Source organism: Carassius gibelio, chromosome A2, assembly GCF_023724105.1.
Source record: "Carassius gibelio isolate Cgi1373 ecotype wild population from Czech Republic chromosome A2, carGib1.2-hapl.c, whole genome shotgun sequence".
In the NCBI taxonomy this organism is placed as follows: Eukaryota; Metazoa; Chordata; class Actinopteri; order Cypriniformes; family Cyprinidae; genus Carassius; species Carassius gibelio.
This window is the reverse complement of record NC_068372.1, coordinates 19,391,936-19,413,581: the sequence shown is the minus strand read 5'-3', so window position 1 is coordinate 19,413,581 and position 21,646 is coordinate 19,391,936. Positions and strand designations below refer to the sequence as shown.

Sequence of the window (21,646 nt, the reverse complement as noted above, 5' to 3'; positions counted from 1 at the left end):
GCCTCCAAGTTAGCACTCTTGCAAAGCTATGAGGGATCGATCAGACTATTCACTAAGCAGTCATCTGTTCAGTACAGATGTCTCTTATGTGCAGCAGAGATAGAAAAACTGGAGCTCTGCAAGAGTAAAAACATTCGATCAAAATGCAATAATAATAATAACTAGATAAAAAAGTTCGTCAAGACAAACTTTAAGTTGGCTTGAGAAAGCCTGGCCAGTTTAAAGAGTTTAAAATTAAATTTTAAGTTAAGTTAAAAAGTTTGATAATTGCTATGCAGTTGCTAGGGTACCCGGAGTGGTTGCTAAGGTGTTGCTATGCGGTTGCTAGGGTACCCGGAGTGGTTGCTAGGGTGTTGCTATGCGGTTGCTAGGGTACCTGGGATGGTTGCTAGGGTGTTGCTATGCGGTTGCTAGGGTACCCTGAGTGGTTGCTAAGGTGTTGCTATGCGGTTGCTAGGGTATCTGGGATGGTTGCTAGGGTGTTGCTATGCGGTTGCTAGGGTACCCTGAGTTGTTGCTAAGGTGTTGCTATGCGGTTGCTAGGGTACCCTGAGTTGTTGCTAAGGTGTTGCTATGCGGTTGCTAGGGTATGTGGGATGGTTGCTAGGGTGTTGCTATGCGGTTGCTAGGGTACCCCGAGTGGTTGCTAAGGTGTTGCTATGCGGTTGCTAGGGTATCTGGGATGGTTGCTAGGGTGTTGCTATGCGGTTGCTAGGGTACCCCGAGTGGTTGCTAAGGTGTTGCTATGCGGTTGCTAGGGTATCTGGGATGGTTGCTAGGGTGTTGCTATGCGGTTGCTAGGGTACCCCGAGTGGTTGCTAAGGTGTTGCTATGTGGTTACTAGGATACCCTGGGTGGTTTCTAGGTTGGTTTGGATAGTTGCTAGAGTGTTGCTATGAAGATAGATAGATAGATAGATAGATAGATAGATAGATAGATAGATAGATAGATAGATAGATAGATAGATAGATAGATTAGAAACAGTCAGATTATAGATAGATAGATAGATTAGAAACAGACAGATTATAGATAGATAGATAGATAGATAGATAGATAGATAGATAGATAGATAGATAGATAGATAGATTAGAAACAGACAGATGATAGATAGATAGATAGATAGATAGATAGATAGATAGATAGATAGATAGATAGATAGATAGATAGTTTAGAAACAGACAGATTATAGATAGATAGATAGATAGATAGATAGATTAGAAACAGACAGATTATAGATAGATAGATAGATAGATAGATAGATAGATAGATAGATAGATAGATAGATAGATAGATAGATAGATAGATAGATAGATTAGAAACAGACAGATTATAGATAGATAGATAGATAGATAGATAGATAGATTAGAAACAGTCAGATTATAGATAGATAGATAGATAGATAGATAGATAGATAGATAGATAGATAGATAGATAGATAGATAGATAGATTAGAAACATAGATAGATTAGAAACAGACAGATTATAGATAGATAGATAGTTTAGAAACAGACATATTATAGATAGATAGATAGATAGATTAGAAACAGACAGATTATAGATAGATAGATAGATAGATAGATTAGAAACAGACAGATTATAGATAGATAGATAGATAGATAGATAGATAGATAGATAGATAGATAGTTTAGAAACAGACAGATTATAGATAGATAGATAGATTAGAAACAGACAGATTATAGATAGATAGATAGATAGATAGATAGATTAGAAATAGCTAGCTAGCTAGCTAGCTAGATAGATAGATAGATAGATAGATAGATAGATAGATAGATAGATAGATAGATAGATAAATATATATGACATGATAGATGAGTTTGAATGAGTTTGAATGGGTTAGTAATAGTACATACAATATGTACATAGTACATAGACTATGAGTTTAATGGGCTTCAGTGTGTTTAGATTTGAATTTTTGACAGTTGGAGTTTGACGGAATGTTCAGTTGATGAGAGGCTTTTCAATGTAAGTCTATGGGAGTTTTTATGATTTTTAATCTTCATTTTTATGAAAACCGTAAGTCCGATCAGTTAGAAAAGATATAGCACACCCGGGGAGATCAGTCTGAAGAGCTGGGCCGAGTTTGGAGTCTGTAGAGTTAAAGCTCTAGGAGGAGTTAGAGTCAGAAGTTTTAGTCTCAGAAAAGGAAGAATAATAACTAGATAAAAAAGTTCGTCAAGACAAACTTTAAGTTGGCTTGAGAAAGCCTGACCAGAAAGTCTGAAAAAGTTTGAAAAGTTTGAAAAGATTGAAAAGTTTGAAAAGTTTAAGAAGTTTAAAAAGTTTTAAGTTTGATGGTTTTCAGTCTGAGATAGATAAGATAGATAGATAGATAGATAGATAGATAGATAGATAGATAGATAGACACAGTCAGAAGATAGATAGATAGATCTAGGGTCCCCAGGAGTGGTTGCTAAGGTGTTGCTATGCGGTTGCTAGGGTACCCTGAGTGGTTGCTAAGGTGTTGCTATGCGGTTGCTATGGTATCTGGGATGGTTGCTAGGGTGTTGCTATGTGGTTGCTAGGGTACCCTGAGTGGTTGCTAAGGTGTTGCTATGCGGTTGCTAGGGTACCTGGAATGGTTGCTAGGGTGTTGCTATGCGGTTGCTAGGGTACCCTGAGTGGTTGCTAAGGTGTTGCTATGCGGTTGCTAGGGTATCTGGGATGGTTGCTAGGGTGTTGCTATGCGGTTGCTAGGGTACCCTGAGTGGTTGCTAAGGTGTTGCTATGCGGTTGCTAGGGTATCTGGGATGGTTGCTAGGGTGTTGCTATGCGGTTGCTAGGGTACCCTGAGTGGTTGCTAAGGTGTTGCTATGCGGTTGCTATGGTATCTGGGATGGTTGCTAGGGTGTTGCTATGTGGTTGCTAGGGTACCTGGGATGGTTGCTAGGGTGTTGCTATGCGGTTGCTAGGGTACCCTGAGTGGTTGCTAAGGTATTGCTATGCGGTTGCTAGGGTACCTGGGATGGTTGCTAGGGTGTTGCTATGCGGTTGCTAGGGTACCCTGAGTGGTTGCTAAGGTGTTGCTATGCGGTTGCTAGGGTATCCGGGATGGTTGCTAGGGTGTTGCTATGCGGTTGCTAGGGTACCCTGAGTGGTTGCTAAGGTGTTGCTATGCGGTTGCTAGGGTACCTGGGATGGTTGCTAGGGTGTTGCTATGCGGTTGCTAGGGTACCCTGAGTGGTTGCTAAGGTGTTGCTATGCGGTTGCTAGGGTATCTGGGATGGTTGCTAGGGTGTTGCTATGCGGTTGCTAGTGTACCCTGAGTGGTTGCTAAGGTGTTGCTATGCGGTTGCTAGGGTACCCGGGGTGGTTGCTAAGTTTATGGTATGAGGTTGCTAGGATACCCTGTGTGGTTTCTAGGTTGGTTTGGATAGTTGCTAGAGTGTTGCTATGAAGATAGATAGATAGATAGATAGATTAGAAGTATTAGATAGATAGATAGATAGATAGATAGATAGATAGATAGATAGATAGATAAGAAACAGTCAGATTATAGATAGATAGATAGATAGATAGATAAGAAAGTCAGATTATAGATAGATAGATAGATAGATAGATAGATAGATAGATAGATAGATAGATAGATAGATACAGTCAGAAGATAGATAGATAGATATATAGATAGATAGATAGATATAAACAGTCAGATTTTAGATAGATAGATAGATAGATAGATAGATAGATAGATAGATAGATAAGAAACAGTCAGATTATAGATAGATAGATAGATAGATAGATAGATAGATAGATAGATAGATAGATAGATAGATAGATAGATGGATGGATACAAACAGTCAGAAGATAGATAGATAGATAGATAGATAGATAGATAGATAGATAGATAGATAGATAGATAGATAGATAGATAGATAGATAGATAGATAGATAAGAAAGTCAGATTATAGATAGATAGATAGAAACAGTCAGAAGATAGATAGATAGATAGAAACAGTCAGAAGATAGATAGATAGATAGATAGATAGATAGATAGATAGATAGATAGATAGATAGATAGATAGATAGATAGATTAGAAGTATTAGATAGATAGATAGATAGATTAGATAGATAGATAGATAGATAGATAGATAGATAGATAGATAGATAGATAGATAGATAGATAGATAGATAGATAAGTTTTAATATAGCTAGATGAGTTTTAATATAGATAGATGAGTTTGAAAATAGATAGATAGATAGATAGATAGATAGATAGATAGATAGATAGATAGATAGATAGATTAGTTTTAATATAGATAGATAGATAGATAGATAGATAGATAGATAGATAGATAGATAGATAGATAGATAGATAGATAGATAGATATAGTCAGATTATATAGATGGATATATAGATAGATGAGTTTGAATTGGTTTGAATGGGTTAGTAATAGTACATAGTAAGTCTGATTGAGTCTAATGGGCTTCAGTGTGTTTAGATTTGAATTTTTGACAGTTGGAGTTTGACGGAATGTTCAGATGAGCAGAGGCTTTTCAATGTAAGTCTATGGGAGTTTTTATGATTTTTAATCTTCATTTTTATGAAAACCGTAAGTCCAATCAGTTAGAAAAGATATAGCACACCCGGCGAGATCAGTCTGAAGAGCTGGGCCGAGTTTGGAGTCTGTAGAGTTAAAGCTCTAGGAGGAGTAGCAGTCAGAAATTTTAGTCTCAGAAAAAGAAGAATAATAACTAGATAAAAAAGTTCGTCAAGACAAACTTTAAGTTGGCTTGAGAAAGCCTGGCCAGTTTAAAGAGTTTAAAATTTAATTTTAAGTTAAGTTAAAAAGTTTGATAATTGCTATGCAGTTGCTAGGGTACCCGGAGTGGTTGCTAAGGTGTTGCTATGCGGTTGCTAGGGTACCCGGAGAGGTTGCTAAGGTGTTGCTATGCGGTTGCTAGGGTATCTGGGATGGTTGCTAGGGTGTTGCTATGCGGTTGCTAGGGTACCCTGAGTGGTTGCTAAGGTGTTGCTATGCGGTTGCTACGGAACACTTAGTGGTTGCTAAGGTGTTGCTATGCGGTTGCTAAGGTACCCTGAGTGGTTTCTAGGATGTTGCTATGCGGTTGCTAGGGTATCTGGGATGGTTGCTAGGGTGTTGCTATGCGGTTGCTAGGGTACTCTGAGTGGTTGCTAAGGTGTTGCTATGCGGTTGCTAGGGTACCTGGGATGGTTGCTAGGGTGTTGCTATGCGGTTGCTAGGGTACCCTGAGTGGTTGCTAAGGTGTTGCTATGCGGTTGCTAGGGTACCTGGGATGGTTGTTAGGGTGTTGCTATGCGGTTGCTAGGGTACCCTGAGTGGTTGCTAAGGTGTTGCTATGCGGTTGCTAGGGTATCTGGGATGGTTGCTAGGGTGTTGCTATGCGGTTGCTAGGGTACCCTGAGTGGTTACTAAGGTGTTGCTATGCGGTTGCTAGGGTTTCTGGGAAGGTTGCTAGGGTGTTGCTATGCGGTTGCTAGGGTACCCTGAGTGGTTGCTAAGGTGTTGCTATGCGGTTGCTATGGTATCTGGGATAGTTGCTAGGGTGTTGCTATGCGGTTGCTAGGGTTTTGTAATGAGGTTGCTAGGATACCCTGGGTGGTTTCTACGTTAGTTTGGATAGCTGCTAGAGTGTTGCTATGAAGATAGATAGATAGATAGATAGATTAAAAACAGTCAGATTATAGATAGATAGATAGATAGATAGATAGATAGATAGATAGATAGATAAGATAGATAGATAGATAGATAGATAGATAGATAGATAGATAGATAGATAGATAGATAGATAGATTAGAAACAGATAGATTGTAGATAGATAGATTTTTTAGATAGATAGATAGATAGATAGATAGATAGATAGATAGATAGATAGATAGATAGATAGATAGATAGATAGATAGATAGATAGATAGATTAGAAACAGATAGATTGTAGTTAGATAGATAGATAGATAGATAGATAGATAGATAGATTAGAAACAGTCAGATTATAGATAGATAGATAGATAGATAGATAGATAGATAGATAGATAGATAGATAGATTAGAAACAGTCAAATTGTAGATAGATAGATTTTTTAGATAGATAGATAGATAGATAGATAGATAGATAGATAGATAGATAGATTAGAAACAGATAGATTGTAGTTAGATAGATAGATAGATTAGAAACAGTCAGATTATAGATAGATAGATAGATAGATAGATAGATAGATAGATAGATAGATAGATAGATAGATTAGAAACAGTCAGATTATAGATAGATAGATAGATAGATAGATAGATAGATAGATATGATATGATAGATGAGTTTGAATGAGTTTGAATGGGTTAGTAATAGTACATAGAATATGTACATAGTACATAGACTATGAGTTTAATGGGCTTCAGTGTGTTTAGATTTGAATTTTTGACAGTTGGAGTTTGACGGAATGTTCAGATGAGCAGAGGCTTTTCAATGTAAGTCTATGGGAGTTTTTATGATTTTTAATCTTCATTTTTATGAAAACCGTAAGTCCGATCAGTTAGAAAAGATATAGCACACCCGGGGAGATCAGTCTGAAGAGCTGGGCCGAGTTTGGAGTCTGTAGAGTTAAAGCTCTAGGAGGAGTTAGAGTCAGAAGTTTTAGTCTCAGAAAAGGAAGAATAATAATAATAAGTTTAAGACGGATTTCAGTAAGTTGGCTTTCTCAAGCCAACTTAATAATAATAATTTAAAAAAAATTCTGAAAGTCAATTTTTGTTACAAGAAAAATCAGTATGTAAAGGATATTGTTCCTAAAAGACAATCTATAGAAGGCCATGCTAACACCACACACACACACACACACACAACATTTAGTAATTTATGGGCCACATTATACAAACTGCATCTATGTAAAAACAAAATTTCCATACACTCATATTATTTTGTGCAAAACAACTCCACCAAACAGGTTAAATTGTTGGCAGTCTTGCAATGGTTACCATAACTTCAATTATCGTATTCATTTCAGAACTGCATCATGTATTCTGTATTCACTCATAAGGATAATGGATATAGGGTTCAAAGTTAAGCTCAGTCAACAGCATTTGTCACATAATGTAAAAATAACTGACTTGAAAATCTAAGTTACTTTAAAACTCTGAAAAAATGATTAATGAGTGGCAAATGTAGTAAAATTTTTGTTTATCAACATCGTCACAAATGCTGAGTTTAACTTGTTCTTAACCTAAGATAGTCTTGTACACAAATATTCTTATAAAACAAAAACTTTGAATATCAAATTTGTAGATTTAGAGTTTGAATATTCATTTAGAAGATATAGAATATTTGAATATTCATTTATAAATGCCATCATCTCAGCATGAAACCAATTAAATAATTCAATAATTAAAACAAGGTTCTATAATCATTATAACAAACATTTAGAACACTAATAAAAAAAGTATGCCCATTCCTGTGACGTTACACACAGTGAGTCACTAACACAGCATGACATTGAGTACATTTAAAATGAATAGCTTTTGACAAATCTGTTTTTTTTTTAGCCCAAAAAGAGGCTGTTAAATTGCTTTCAAAGAGAAAACAGATCACAAGTGTTTGTAGCAGAGCAAGTCTTGTGATGATGGAACAAACACTTGAGAAACACAAACTACTTATTTAAAGCAGATGCAGACAACAACATGTGACGCACAAAAATTTAATTACTGTATGTATAACCTTTGAAATACAATACACTTTCATAACGTAGGCTATGCAACAGATGTGCCGTCTCATCCCTCAAACAAACAAATTATTAGTTTGTGTAATCTAATTCTTACAATGACAGTCTGAATTGTATATGTAATTTATCTGGCAGAAATGTGGGGCTTCGGCACAATCAGCGAGGAAGAATTTTTCAGCTAAGTCTGCTTGCAGAGTCATGTCTCCATCAGACTGACCATGAAAATCTCAAAGGCCAGCGTCTGTTGTAGTCTGCCCGCCAAGAACAGGTATTCAAATTTTAATCATAGAGCTCACAATGTGAAAGCCATCTGTACAGAGCTAGCCTTGGACAATCTGCGGCCTTGATTTGTGTTGCATCTCATCTGTAGAATAATGCAAAAACAGCTTCGATGATAAAAAGTAACCTTTCAAAAGTATTCAGTTTTTTTAGCCGTTGCCTGAAAAGCAAATACTTCACTTGCTTTGAGAGTCGGCTCTCAAACAACCTTTGCCTTACTCAGACTAAGACTGAAGAATGAACAGGAATTTCAGCTATTTTAATTGTCTTGAGGACTAAACTCAAAAGCCCTGAACATTTCTTCTCTAAAAGTGGTCAGTTTGGGAGAAGAACATTTGCATTTCCGAAAAATGCAAGATAGGAATTTTCCATCTGCAATTAACTGGATTGTGAAAATTATAGGTGTTACACCAAAATTAAGACCTGAATGAGATTTTACTTAAATTGTGTCCATTAGAAATCATTATTATTACATTATCAAATAGTTATTTAAGACTAGTTACCGAACATTTCGATAAACCTAAAGTGATGCATTAACAATCAAAAATAGCAAACAGTAAATTGAATTTAATGTTGTGCATGTGTTCTATAACGGTTCTTTGTACTGTATACATACACAAGAGGTCAAAATGTTTGGGGTTATTACGATTTTCCTTTTTCTTTCTTAATTTTTATTTTTATTTTTAAGAAATGAGTACTAATCATTTAGCAATGACATATTACAACTACGACAATAAACACATATATAATGTTATGAAAGATTTCTGTTTCAAATTATTCGTTTTTGGTTATTTTACATTGTTCACAGCAATTCACAATGATTTAAATGTAATTTAAATGAATAATAATTTCTTAATTTAAATAAATGCAGCCTTGCTTGGCATTCTTTTGTCTTTCAAAAATATCAAATCTTATAGACCCAAAACTTTTGAACAGTAGCGTACATAACTTCTATGCACATTAAATAATTAAATTCCACGTAAAGGCAATTCAGAGAACTGTTTCTAAAATGTTAGAAATGAATTGCTGAAATGTAAAGACTGTGAACTATTGTTGATGCATTGTGGATTTTGACAGTTAAACAGTTTATCACCATTTTTGTCTTCAGGATTTTTGGGGCAGGACTGAAATCATGTATTGATGATGCACTGGAACCACTGAGCATTACCGTTACCATCATTACTGTTACAGTAGTTTCTACAGCCTACAGTTTGCTAGCTAGCTATGCCATCAATACATAAATGCACATACCTGTGATATGGCTGTGTAAATCCAATTAAGCCACGGCCGACCTGAGCATTGTTTCTGACCATGTCCATCCCTTTATGACCACCATGTACCCATCCTCTGATGGCTACTTCCAGGAGGATAATGCACCATGTCACAAAGTTTGAATCATTTCAAATTGGTTTCTTGAACATGATAATGAGTTCACTGTACTAAAATGGCCCCCACAGTCACCAGATCTCAACCCAATAAAGCATCTTTGGGATGTGGTGGAACGGGAGCTTCGTGCCCTGGATGTGCATCCCACAAATCTCCATCAACTGCAAGATGCTATCCTATCAATATGGGCCAACATTTCTAAAGAATGCTTTCAGCACCTTGTTGAATCAATGCCATGTATAATTAAGGCAGTTCTAAAGCCAAAAGCGGGTCAAACACAGTATTAGTATGGTGTTCCTAATAATCCTTTAGGTGAGTGTAGCATGACCAGTGTAGCCTGATTTTCAAAACAAATGACTTTTATGTGCTTGTTCATTTTAGTTAATCAAAAACATACCACTGCAGCCCAGTTTTTGAAACAAATGAGGTGTTTTCTTTTGTGTGTGAATCAAAAACAGTGTCCAAAATCACACACTCTCAAAGTTGGTACAACTTTTGAATAAGTAATAACTTCTAAAAGTATGTTCTATGCATGTAATCCAGACGTACATTCCCCAAAAAGTACTTTGCATGAATATATGGCGGCCTTTACACATGACAGCATTTTTGTTTGCAGATTTGTAAAACTTTCCCACACTCTACTGGTTTGACTTAATTTGCTGTGAAGCAAGTGAAAAGTGATGTGTCTGCTATTGGATTGTATGCCTAACTGTGTTATCAATAGATAACTGTGTTATCTATTTACTGTGTAAATCTAAGACATAAACTAATCTAACACACACTCACACAAGTTGCAGAAAGAGAGAAAATGAAAAAAATAATGAGTTTAAGAGAGTGGAAATGTGAAATCCCCAGTCTATCGCAACATATGCAATTACTTAGACAACCATCAATCATTTAATCAACCATTAAATTGAGTTTCTAGATGAGGCTATTAAACTTTATATTAAATGCATCAGTTCAGATGGAGTCTTGAGGTTTACTTGAGTGTCCTGTGTTAGGGATTCCCTTTGTTTTCGCATCTTTGCAAAAAGGGGGTTTCCCGAGGTTGTTTATTTGCTGGAAGTCTAGTAGCACTGAAGTGGTATCTTGGGAGCCAATCATTGGGTGTTTTCTGAAGAATAGTGCAGAGTTGTAGGCCGGTTGGAGTTTTGGTGGTGGGCACAGATGAGGTCGAACTCAGAGACAAGGCTTTGCAAGACTACATGGCTTATCTCCTCATGAGGGTAGAGGAGCAGCTGGCATGCAAGCCAGAGCGCACTAAAAAAAAACTTTCAACGAACACAAAGCTTAAAAGCAAAAGCAGCAGCAGAAAGGCAAAAACCATTTAGATATTGTCTTAACACGGGGTGTTACTACATTTATCTTTCCAATACATAAATCTCTGTTTTCTTATTAGTCCGAATTTTTCCACTCTTGCAGAGTATAAATTACACAATGCTTTCTATAACAAAAATCGTATTACCTTTACAAGAATCATTTTACAAAGAACTGACTGATAGAAACTTTTCAAGCAGGACTTTTCAATACCTGACACATGAATATGAATTTAAAAACTATTCAAAAGGACATACACTATGAGTAATTAAAACATGTTAGTCAAATTTGTGGGTTACATACATGATGTGGAGTAATGCAATGGAATGATATTTGTTCATAAGTCCTTTTAGCGTCATTTTGATGCATATACAGTATATGTTAAAGACAGTTTCTGTGCTGTTCTGTGAGTATGAGAATGTGTTCTGTGTGGAACAAAAGGTCAAAAGGTTTAGAAATAGCCTGGTCTCTCTCCTGGGTGGAGGAAAACAAATCCAAGGTATTCTTAACTCATGATTTCCTCACAGTTTTACTCTGTGATCATGATGTGTTGTCTCTTCGACCATTAATCCTGGGCTGCTTGCTCCAAAACTGACAATCTCTTTCCTGAGTTGGAATTATCATTAAGAGTTCTTTTTTTTTTTCAATGTTACAAGCTGTTTCTGATTTATGGCCATCCACATGGTTATCTTGGGCCTCTTTGTGTTTCAACACTGTTCTGATTGAATCTTAAATTGTGTGATTCGCTCTGATATCCTACACTCTTTTGGGATGGTTCTTTCAGTGAATCAGTAACAAAATGAAAAAAAAAAATCAATAAATTCTTGAAACAAATGACTCCTGTGGGCTGGTTCTTCTTAGTGAATCATAAAGATAAAACTCAACCAATGGAGTGCGATTCAAATTCACTTAAATAAACCCCTGCTGAACTAAACTGAATTGAAATACTTATGACTCAGAATCAAATCAAAACAGGAAATCTGTATCAGTTCCCCTCACTAACCAGATGGAAGGAGTTTTTAATAATTTTAGTAACATTTGCTCTCACCTTTCATACCTCTAGACCAAAAATCTTGCCTAGGTTTGACAATTGACACAACCACTAACAGAAGCCATAATAAAGACCACTGCAATGTGCTCAGCACTTCCTGTCCATTTCCTCTTTTTGGGGGTGTCCATTACAGGTGAGGAAATAAAGGTGTGAAAATCTGGAGGGAAGTGTGACTCCTCCTGTCTCCTGTTCTAGATCTCAGAGGCCATCCAGCACTGCTGTGACACTAAAGTCACACCACTTATCCCCCCTATGCCACCTTGGCACCAGTGGGCTGGTCCTGCAGCGTTAATGCTCCATAACAGTCTGCTAGTTGTCATTAAGAAACTGTACCGTGCCATGTTGGGCACTGCTACATAGGTATATAGCAAGGAGCAAATTATAATTTTGAGACAATTTTGTTGTTGAATGATCAAAGATGATCTGTTTTAACTTAATGACACAGCAGGAAGAGAATAATAAAGGGATAGGAAGAAAGCATCATGCAACTTTTGTTCATTGAATAAGCCCATTTCCTAAAACACCTGTGTGAGACAGTTATTTTTAGTGAATCAAAAACAGCACGATTGGCACAGCCCGATTCACAAAACAATTGGATCTTATGAATCAGTTCTTAGTTATACAAAAACATACAGTGCAAATGGTGTAGCCTGATTACTGAAAGAACTGGTTCTTATGAGTCAGTTCTTTTTAGTGAATAAAGAACATACTTCACCTACTGTAGAACCAAATTCAAATATAATATCAAATAATAGTTTCCTGTTTTTATCAAATAGGATCTGTTTTAATTCAATGACACAGCAGGAAGAGAATAAGAAATGAATGGGAAGGAAGTGAAATGTGAGTCTTGTTCATTGAATAATGAATGCAAATCTGTCACAGCATTCTCCGGTAATGATAGCAAAACTGTTGCTTTAACAATGCTGACCAAGTTGTGACTTGCACTAGGATTACTGACATATATTTCTGCTGAAATAGTCCTAGGCTGGTGTTTCCGGAGCTCTGAGAGAGCTTGTAAATGGGATCTCATTTGGAGGGCAAGGTGGGCGACCGCAGCGGGGATGTCACTGGCACCGCAACAACAACAACCAACAAAGAAATACTGTGAATAGTTTAGGAGCAAGTCTACAGGAGTCTAAGCTATTAGGATGCTGAAATGAAAGACTAAGTGCTTAGATCTCCAGCCGCCCAACTAATAAGGGAATATTTTGCCCTCAGTTCAAACCTCTGTGGAGGTGTGAGCAAGGAAGTCCCATTTAAGCACACGCCATTATGCTAGTTGCTGGTTGGCCCATACGTTACACAACTTTCTGGCTTTGATGTCACAGAGTTTCTATTAAAGATTTAGTCATTTCCCCTCTAGCACTACACACAGGATCCTGAAGCTGATTTCCTTAAGGTTTACTCTGAATAACAAATCTGCCCGGCAGAGATTCATGTTTTATGTTGGGCTTTAAAAATGCAAAAATTTGATGGCACATCGCAGTATAAGAGGGCTTTCCTCTATCATCACCCTTTTCGCTTTGAAGTTTGATAAATATTTAATGCATTTATTATTGAATTGCTTTTAACATGGTACATAATAGAAACAAGTTAACTGACTATTTTCGAAGCATGAAAACCCGTGGACGCCCTTTAATAACTAGTCAAATGCTTCCCTCAAGTACTTGCTCTCTTTAGAACTTAGTGCTAGTTTTTGATTATTTTACTTGTGGGTCAATAACAAGCAAGGCTGTCCCAGATATATAGTTTTTTTTTAATGTACTTAAAATACACCATTTTCAACTAAAGTTTAAATGTAATTAATTCAAAATAATGTCATGCGGTGTAACCAAGTAAAAAGTAATAAAATATTTTCTTTAGACTTAAATATGAGTGTATATATTTTAATCATCTTCCAGTAAAAATATTATGCAAACTCGCACTTGCTTCCAGCTCCTCCTTCACCCAGTCGTCACAGAATGCTCTCACCATCATGGAAGCAGCGAGCACCACTTCACTATCAAACTTTATTCATCACAATGTCAACCGCATGGATCAGCAGCAGGAGAGCATCGTAAACATTGGACGCGCGATCCAAGCGCTGGTGACACAGGTGTCCGATCTCACCCAGCAGATTCATCAACTCACCTCTCCCAATGCGCCCATCGCACCGCCTGCGCCGCCCTTCGCTCGAGAGACCTCCCAGGGCAACTTCCGGCCAGAGCCGCGACTTCCGGTGCCAGAGAGTTATTCCGGTGATGAGCCAAACTTTTGCAAGACTTTGCTTAACAAGTGTTCCATGCACTTTGCATTACAGCCCCGCACCTTCGCGACAGAGGAGTCCAAGGTTGCATTTACACTTACCTTACTGTCTGGCTGAGCCGCCTTATGGGGTATAGCGGTTTGGGAGAATAAACATCCTCGTTCCACACCCTCTCCGACGAGATGAAACGGGTCTTCGATTGAGCCGCGGCCGACAGGGAAGCCGCCCTTCGAGTAGATGCCCGGATTAACTGCCTGGGCAGACACGTCAGTCCTACACGCCATCCCTTCTCTCCGGAAAGGGGCCGCTCGAGTCGAGAGCACACGGTCTGTCCCGTCGACGACTACGAACCCATGCAGGTGGGTAGAGCTCGGCTGTCCCGGAGGGAGAGAGAGCAGCGGATGTCCCAAGGACTGTGTTTATACTGCGGTGGCTCGGAGCACTCCATCTATTCCTGCCCGGTTAAAAGAGCCAGCCCTGTAGTAAAGATGAGGCTACTATCGGGTGGGATCTCCGCCGGGAAGTCCTCAACAACATCATTGACTCTCCTTCCAGTGAAACTGCGGTGGGAGAATCACACTCACGACTGTCACGCCCTTCTGGACTCTTGAGCTGAAGGTAATTTCATTGACTCTATCATTTCACGTCACTTGAACATTCCTGTCCTTCCTGTGTCTCAGCCCATCCATGTCACCGCACTCAACGGCCAGGAACGGCCACACGTCACCCACTATACTGAACCCATCACTCTGCTCACCTCAGGCAACCACAGCGAAACCATATCCTTTTACTATTGTTTTAGGTCACCCCTGGTTTATCAAACATAATCCAAGAGTGGATTGGGGTTCCAACACCGTCACATTGTGGAGTTAAAGTTGTCATGAGTCTTGTTTGGTATCTGCTTGTCCTGTGGTGCCTGTTTCTGTCTTTCAGAAAGAGAACATGGTGTTATCAAGTGTGCCTGCAGAGTGCTTGGACCTGAAGGAGGTGTTCAGTAAGTCCTGTGCTGCTTCTCTTCCTCTGCATCGTCCCTATGACTGTCGATAGACTTAGTGCCAGGTAAGTCTCCGCCTAAAGGCAAACTATACTCTCTTTCTATTCCGGAGAGGGAGGCCATGGAGAAATACATTTCTGATTCCTTGGCATCGAGGTTCATCCGCCCTTCCTCTTCTCCAGCGGGGGCGGGATTCTTTTTTGTGGGTAAGAAGGATGGTTCTCTGTGACCTTGTATTGACTACCGAGAGCTGAACAACATCACGATAAAGAACACCTATCCTTTGCCGTTGATGTCTTCAGCTTTCGAGAGGTTACAGGGAGCATCCGTATTCACAAAATTGGATTTACGCAACGTTTATAATTTATCCACATCAGGAAGGAGGATGAATGGAAAACCGCCTTTAACACCCCTAGAGGGCACTATGAATACTTGATGATGCCGTTCGGGCTCTCCAACTCGCCAGGGGTTTTCCAAGTACTCGTTAATGACATGTTGAGAAACATGGTAGATCAGTTTATATATGTTTACCTGGATGACATACTGATTTTTCTTCATCTCTCCAGGAACACGACAGACGAGTGCTCCAGAGATTACTTGAGAATGGGCTTTTTTTCAAGGTGGAGAAATGCGTATTCCATGCACAGTCAGTTCCCTTCCTAGGGTATATTGTCTCGTCCGAGGGAATACGTATGGACTCTGAAAAAGTTAAGGCTGTGATAGATTGGCCATCTCCAGATTCCCGTAAGGCCCTACTTCGGTTTCTGGGGTTCGCCAATTTCTATCGGCGTTTCATTCGCAATTTCAGCCACCTCGCCTCTGATGGCCTTGACCTCCCCCAGTACTCCGTTCAGGTAGTCGGACGCAGCCGAGACTGCATTCACCAACCTCAAGAGCCGCTTTGTTTCGGCTCCCATCCTTATGGCCCCTGATCCCACATGGCAGTTCGTGGTGGAGGTTGACGCATCAGAGGTGGGGGCAGGAGCAGTGCTGTCCCAACATGCTGTCTTGGACGATAAGATGCATCCATGTGCATTTTTCCCCCATCGGTTATCTCCTGCTGAACACAATTATGACATTGGTAACAGAGAATTGTTGGCCTTCAAATTAGCTTTATAGGAGTGGTGTCACTGGTTGTAAGGTTCAGGGGTACCTTTCATTGTTTGGACTGACCATAAGAATTTAGAATATATTAGAACTGCCAAAAGACTCAATTCCATGCAGGCTCGGTGGGCACTTTTTTTTCGGTTGTTTTGATTTTACTCTTTCATACCGTCCGTGTTCCAAAAATGTCAAACCCGATTCTTTGTCACGTCTTTTTGATCCCTCTGCCCGCCCGGTGACTCCCGAGTGTATTTTACCCAATAAAATTGTCGTCTCAGCACTCATATGGGAGGTCGAGTCGAAGGTCAAGACGGCCTTAGAAGGGGTAACACCTCCGCCCGGTTGCCCACCGAATCGTTTATTTGTGCCGGAGGAGTTACGGTCCGAAGTCATTCAGTGGGGTCACTGCTCTAACGTTGCTTGTCATCCAGGGATAAGCCGAACCAATGGGTTAGTTAAACAACGATTCTGGTGGCCACTTATGGCTCGTGACGTCCACAATTTTGTTTTGGCTTGCTCAGTTTGCGCCGGTGGTGAGTCATCTAATGGGCCTCCTGATGGGCTCCTTCAACCGCTGTCTATCCCTTCGAGACCCTGGTCCCACATCACACTAGAGTTTGTTACCACCCTCCCGCCCTCTAAAGGCATGACGGTCATTTTGACCACAGTGGACCGGTTCTCGAAGACGGCACATTTTTTCCCCTTACCCAAATTACCAACAGCCAAGGAGACAGCAGTCACTGTCTTAGATCACATCTTTCGGCTACATGGCCTCCCGTTAGACGTAATTTCTGATAGGGGAACCCAATTTATATCCAAATTTTGGGAATAATTTTGTAAGTTGTTAGGAGCATCGGTTAGCCTGTCTTCGGGTTATCATCCCCAGAGTAATGGGCAGTCTGAGCGAGCCAACCAAGATTTGGAGAGGACGTTGCAATGTTTGGTCTCCAATAATCCTTCTTCCTGGAGCCAACAACTCTCTATTTGTTACCAGTGTCAGCCATGGGCCTTTCTCCGTTTCAGTGCATAGGTTACCAGCCACCAGTTTTTCCTAGTTTGGAATCTGAAGTCGCGGTCCCCTCCACTCATGCGTTTGTCCAGAGGTGCCACTTCACCTGGACCAGAGCCCGCGAGACTCTTCTCCGGGTGAGGGAGCGTACTAAGGCCAAGGCCGATCGCCACCGGTCAAAGCCTGCCGTTTACATCGTGGGTCAAAAAGTGTTGCTTTCTACCAACAACATTCCTCTGCGTTCCTTCTTTAACAAATTAGCTCCCAAATTTATTGGCCCGTTTAGTATCACCAAGATCTTTAGTCCGGTGACAGTCCCCCTCAAACGCCTTTCATGTGTCCAATATTATACCCGAGTTTTATTCACGTATTAATCCGTCTACTCTGGTTCCCTCATCGCCGCGTCTCGTAGATGGGGAACCGACCTATTCGGTTAATTATATTCTGTACTCGAGACGGAGGGGGCGAGGATTCCAGTACCTGGTGGACTGGGAAGGTTATGGTCCGGAGGAGAGGAGTTGGTACCTGCTAGGGTCATACTGGATCACTCCCTTATTGATGATTACAATCAGCAGGTAGGCCCTCCTGGGTAGTTCTTGTGGTGGTGGGGGGGGGGGGGGGTTAGCTTGTGATTAGCTTGTGGACGTCTCTGTTAATTGTCATCAGCAGCAGCTGTCACTCATTACTCATCCCTATATAATGGCTTGTCTAACGTCTTGTGTTTGTGAGAGCGTTGTTTCATGTTTGTTAACCGTGCCTTGATTTTGGGTGTTCTGCATTTGGATGTCTGTGTCTTCCCCCGGAACCCCGTCCACTCTTCGCAACCACCATCAAGCAACACGTTTTACCTTCGGCTCACTTCCCCGCAGTTCCTGTGCCACCCTCTCCTGCTGCCAGCTCACCACCACCTTCCGGACTCATCACTTCCCTTGGACAGTATCTTCATCCCAGCGTTGTTTGAATTCCAGTTTTGTATTTGTCTGCAGTATCTCATTAAACATTGAGATAATGATAAACATTGAGAATCTCATGGCTGATCTTAATGTGTGCAAATGTAGAGGGGCCCATTCCTATATTTTGCCTGGGGCCCCCAAATCACAAAATCCACCCCTGTATGTATAGGTACATTATTTGGGCTTCAAAAAAATGTAGGTGGAGGCAGGTAGATGAACCTAGGTTGATATTTTGAATCATTAATGCCTAAATATTATGTTTTTTGAAAGCCTGTACCATATGAAATATTCAACTTTACTTTGTAAAATTTTGTACAATTACACTATTAGAGGAATTGCTAAATTTATATTGTTGTTTGACAGGTCTAATTAGTGTACATCCAATTATGTCCATACCCACAACTGGCATGAAATATACACACTCCTGCATAGTGAAGACATCGAAATGAGTAGAAATAAACATTTAAAAAATAAATATGGAAATAAATGTATGAAATAAACGTGGTCATGTCTAGAAATAACTCATTAGGTTCTCAGCATCTATTACCAACAAGGAAAATATAGATCTGAAGAGAAAGAATCCAGATGTCATGGAAACATATTCACATGAACCGATCAAATGGCAGTGCCACAAGGCAGCATAAAGCTGCAGAACACCATTTAGACAATTCCACATGAGCTTCCTGATACCATGGAAACAAATCCACACAAAGCTAGCAAATGCCATACAAGAAAATCCACAAAAGTCAAAGGGAAATAGAGACGGATCTGCTGAAACAGTTTGAAATGGCAAAAATACCACAAGTTAATATAAAGCCACAGGCCGTTATTGTATCTTAATGTGTCCTAATGGACGTTAAATATGTTTTTCTTCGACAATCTGATTAGCTGAGCTAAAGTCAGCGTGGAAAACACTCTTTCTACATCTCAATCCATGCCAGGATAAACATATTGCTGAATCTGGTCACCACTGGAGCTACTTTCCCGTCAATTAACAAGAGAACAGCAGGTGCCATTGACCCAACACCCACTGATGCTTTCAGTGTTGCTTATATTTTTAGTAGTACAATGGCCAAAGGGCACAAGGAGATGTTATTTGCATAAGTCAAGTAAAAATATAATTGAAAGAGTGTCCCCCTATGACCCCAGCTATGATCACAGTCTCCTCAAGATTAATTTATTAATGAGGTTCTCCATGTGTCACATTCTCTGGGGAAAACAATTTTGATTAACCCAGAAATATCGTTATGAATGCTTTTTAGCAAAAGCTACATATTTTTAAATGTAATAAATTTCTGGTCCTACATTTCCGGACACCTACACAGAGGGAGAAAAAAAAGTGTACTTGTCTATTTTTGGATGCAGTATCTGAACTTTATTGATTTTCCCAGAATCCATTTTAAGACTTTTCTAGTCCAGTATTTGTAATAAGATCTATTATAGCAAGTTGGTGCTATCCATCCAAGCCCAATGGTGCAAAAGTCTCGACTTAGATGCACAGTGTCCAGATAATTTATCTTCTCCTGATACTAGCCTGGGCACTTAGGGCCTTAAAATGCCAGAAAGTAAAAATACATGTACTTTTACTGTGTCCTGATTCTGGTGAGAAGGGACCTCTCATTATATTCTGTGCCAAGCCATCTCATGTTGATCATGCACAGCTTTGCCATATGTCAGTGAAAATGTGCCTAGCCACAAGTTAATTGAAAGCACAATGATCTGTGTGACAAACAAGCCCACAATGGGTGTCTTCATTGCAGCAGATCTTAAAGGAAATCACAGAAAGGGAGTCCATTAAATATTTTTTATTTGATTCCAATTACTATTCAACAGTTTGAGAAGAAAAAAAAGCCACAACATTGCCATTTACCTTGTCTATTTTTAACCCACCAACAAAAATATTTAGAAACGAAGTCAAAGAAGAATCAATCATTGCATTTGTGAGCAACACACAGTAGTGCCATTCCTAAATGATTAAGTGTTCTGAACAAACGGTTGAGTGAATGATTCACTCCTAAAGACCATGACAGCATTCCGAAACTTTATACTCTGAGTATGTACATAATTTCAAGAAGAACTCACTTAACAAGTGCTTAAAGAGTAAGTACTCTATAGCCTGAATGCAATCAGGACATCATCCACCATGTTGACATTATCATGTAACCTATGACGTAATAACATACGCAACAATTTAAAAGCAATTTATACGTTCTTGAACTTATTTGTAACCCTGCTAATGTGACCACATATTTGCCTTTAAATATGTCATTGTTTTATTTCCCAAATAAACACAAATCGTCATCTCTTGAATATGCTAATTTCTTTATTTTATGTGCAAATTGTTTTATCCAGAAGCAAAAGTGCCTTAAATCTCCATTGTTTTCCGTTTTTTTTTTCTTGCTGAATTTCACTCTAGTTACATCCTTCAGGATAATAATTATGTAATAATTATGATGCATCATATCACATTTAACCTTGTAACTGTTTTTTTTCTGTGTATATATTCTCATGCTGTAATGTGCAACAACAACAAGCAACAACAAGCAACCGGTGCACTAACACATCATATCATCAGTAGTTCGACAACCCTACCTAGTAGCCTTTGCAAAGTTTGCAATGTCTACACAAAGGAGATGTCAGGCAGCTGCTCGAAGTTCTCATCTTTGAAGAAGACTGTTGATTTTATAGAAAAAGTAAGTATTAACTACTTAAACTTTAAGATTACCCCTGAATGAATTGCAAGCTATCCCAACCCAACCCTTATCCACAATAATAATGATAAATGCTGACCAATACTTAATTATATTATATATTTTCTTACCGAAAAACAGATATTTTAGTAAAACAAGCAAAATTATATTTAACAGTTGTCATATGACATAACAATGCAAGAATACACACGAGACAAATGCAGGCGGTTTGCATTCATCAATTTTCAGTCAGTGAATAAATGCATGAATTATTGTGATAATTATATTTTATGTACTGACAACAAAGGGAAACATGAATAAAAACGAGTAAATTAATTTATAAAAGTAACCATCATAATAAATAATTAATTTTCAAGTGAACAAAACATTAAACAAAACATTATTCAAAGGTATTGTTCTAACAAACTATCATACTGTATATTTACAGGCGGTAAATCCCACATCCTACTATACTGTCTAGTGTCTTAACACGTTCAACAAGTAACTCACTTTTAACACAAGGAACCCCGTTTTTGATTTATAATAGTCACATTTGAAGACATCCTTGTCGCTGTTCTCCGCCCTGTTCTATTATGACGTATCCTCTCCCATGGCCTCCTGGGATTGAAAAGTATCCATCGGTTGAGCACTTCAGATTCTGGGATGAAGCAGTAGGACATCCGGGGATTTCTCGCCTACTCTTTTATGAATATTGAGGTTTCAGACATACTACTCTCCTCATGTTTTCTTTTCTCCTACTATATAGTAGCCAAGTAGGCAAATTCACAATTTAAGTATATGCACATCCAAATCTCGCAAGAATTGTGCATCATGCACGTAATTCTTGCATACTCTTTTATGAATACTAAGGATTCGGACATACTTATTCATTCACTTACTGCTTTTGCCTA

At 39.0% G+C, this 21,646-nt stretch overlaps 1 long non-coding RNA gene across 3 annotated transcripts; it reads left to right on the top strand.

Annotated features, from left to right (window-relative positions):
• Positions 1-417: 417 nt before the first annotated feature.
• LOC128023531 (uncharacterized) lies at positions 418-5,397 on the top strand. 3 transcript variants are annotated; one of them, XR_008186026.1, is made up of 4 exons: positions 418-522; positions 652-823; positions 2,652-2,823; positions 3,211-3,382. It is a non-coding gene; the product is annotated as an uncharacterized LOC128023531 (long non-coding RNA). The 3 variants fall into 3 exon arrangements; XR_008186027.1 differs by lacking the exons at positions 418-522; positions 3,211-3,382 and adding an exon at positions 5,331-5,397 and having other exon boundaries at positions 600-823; XR_008186025.1 differs by lacking the exon at positions 418-522 and having other exon boundaries at positions 600-823.
• Positions 5,398-21,646: the final 16,249 nt, after the last annotated feature.